This window comes from Acomys minous, assembly GCF_964271855.1.
Source record: "Acomys minous genome assembly, chromosome: 2".
Taxonomy (NCBI): Eukaryota; Metazoa; Chordata; class Mammalia; order Rodentia; family Muridae; genus Acomys; species Acomys minous.
Window position 1 is genome coordinate 147,642,637 of NC_140484.1, and position 1,784 is coordinate 147,644,420.

Here is a 1,784-nt window from a genome sequence, read left to right on the forward strand (position 1 = left end):
ACTGCTGTGGCCAAATACGTGGCAAAAAGCACCTTAGTGGAGGGAAGGTTTGTCTTGGCTCACAGTTCAGAGTAACTCAGTTCACCAGGAGGGAAGGCATGGTGGCGGGAGTGGCTCGGTCTGTGGAGAACGCTGGCACTCTTCTGGCTTCTCCCCTGCCTTCCTTTTTCACTCAGGGTAGACCCTCAGCCCACAGGATGGTGCTCCCACATTCAGGATGAGCACTCCCTTCTCTGCTAGGGAGAATGATTCAGATTGTTGGTAACCTGGCATACTCTACCCAGACAACCATGCCTCCTTCTGTCACAAGGATGGGCACGCGCGCGTGCGCACACACACACACACACACACACACACACACACACACACACACACATTGTTTATCATTAGTGCCCTCTGTGTCTTTTAGTCCTATCAAGCTAGCAGTGCAAATTAAGCACCACCGGAAAATGGGGTTTCTGTGGCACACCACTGCAGAGACAGCACTCCCTCCTAGTAACACAGACACAGTGTCTGTGCAGCTCAGGTTCACGGCCTAGCTTGATAGATCAGGAATCGGAGGCTGGACCAGAAACAGATTTATGACTCAGTCCTAAAGAGCTACCGGCTACTGGGAGTGCAGCAGGGAAGGCAGGGCATAGAGCTCTGGTATGCCCTATCACCCCATTGTGGGGACCCGGGCCAAGCAGCAAGGGTTCTGGCAGCGAGAGTTCTTGGAAAGACAAAAGATATACTGATCCATGATCCTCTGTACAACAGTGCTTGCTCAGCCCCAAAACACTCCCTCACACAGAGATGGCCACCTACACCAGTAGGAAAGGGACTGGTGCCCTCCTACCACCCTGGTGTTGTGTCCTGCCTACGCTGCTCTTACCGTGAGACTACTGCACATTGGAAAGTACACATGCTCAGGATTCTTTTGGAGCAACTAGCAGGGACCCAAGTCAAGCTGAGTGGTACAGGAAAATTAGATCTCACTAGTCCGTGTAGCAGCCGCTGGATCCAATTTCAGTCCTGGCCAGACATGAGCGGGAAGCTGTCTTTTTCCACATCAGATTAGTTCTTCAATTTCATCTTCCTTCAAATGGTGTTATTTATGGGAAGGCAAGTTCTTGTTCTTTCAGGAATGACAGTGAAAATACACAAATTTAGCTTTTTTTTTTTTCTGCTCCAGGGCCAGTGAGACCTCAAAGTTAAGAGTTTTTTGGCAGCCAGGAGGTCACGGACAGCTGCACCATAGCTGTCAACATGCCACAAGATGAAAATATTGAATTACACCGTAAACGATATGGGTATCGTTTGGATTACCATGAAAAGAAGAGAAGGAAAGTCGGGAGGCCCATGAATGTTCAAAGAAGGCAAAAAATAAAATAAAATTTAAAAAAAAAGACCATTAAGATGCATGAAAAGAGAAACACCAAACAGAAGAAAGAGAGAAGACTCCCGAGGGAACGGCACCTGTCTGCCTGCTGGACAGAGAGGGACAGCGGAGAGCAAAAACACTTGCCAACATGATCAAGCGGAAACGGAACGAGAAGGCGGGGAAAATGGAAAGTCCTTCTACCCAAAGTCTATGCCCAAGGAGAAACAGGAGTATTAAAAGTTATCCAAACAGGAAAGAGAAAGAAGACATAGAAAATCGGCCTTGTTGATGAGGGTTTTACAAGAAAACCACATAAATATAAAAGGTTCATCAGGCCAATGGGCTTGCATTTCAAAAAAAAAAGCCAACTGGAGAGATGGCTCAGTGGTTAAGAGCACTGCCTGCTCTTCCAAAGGACCCT

At 47.9% G+C, this 1,784-nt stretch overlaps 1 pseudogene across 1 annotated transcript in view; it reads left to right on the forward strand.

Moving 5' to 3' along the window:
* The first annotated feature begins 1,217 nt into the window (after positions 1–1,217).
* LOC311578750 (ribosome biogenesis protein NSA2 homolog) overlaps positions 1,218–1,784 on the forward strand; it is a 920-nt pseudogene continuing 353 nt past the window's right edge. Inside the window, exon 1 of the transcript in view lies at positions 1,218–1,747. The product of the transcript in view is annotated as a ribosome biogenesis protein NSA2 homolog (transcript). The remainder of the gene's footprint in view (positions 1,748–1,784) is intronic.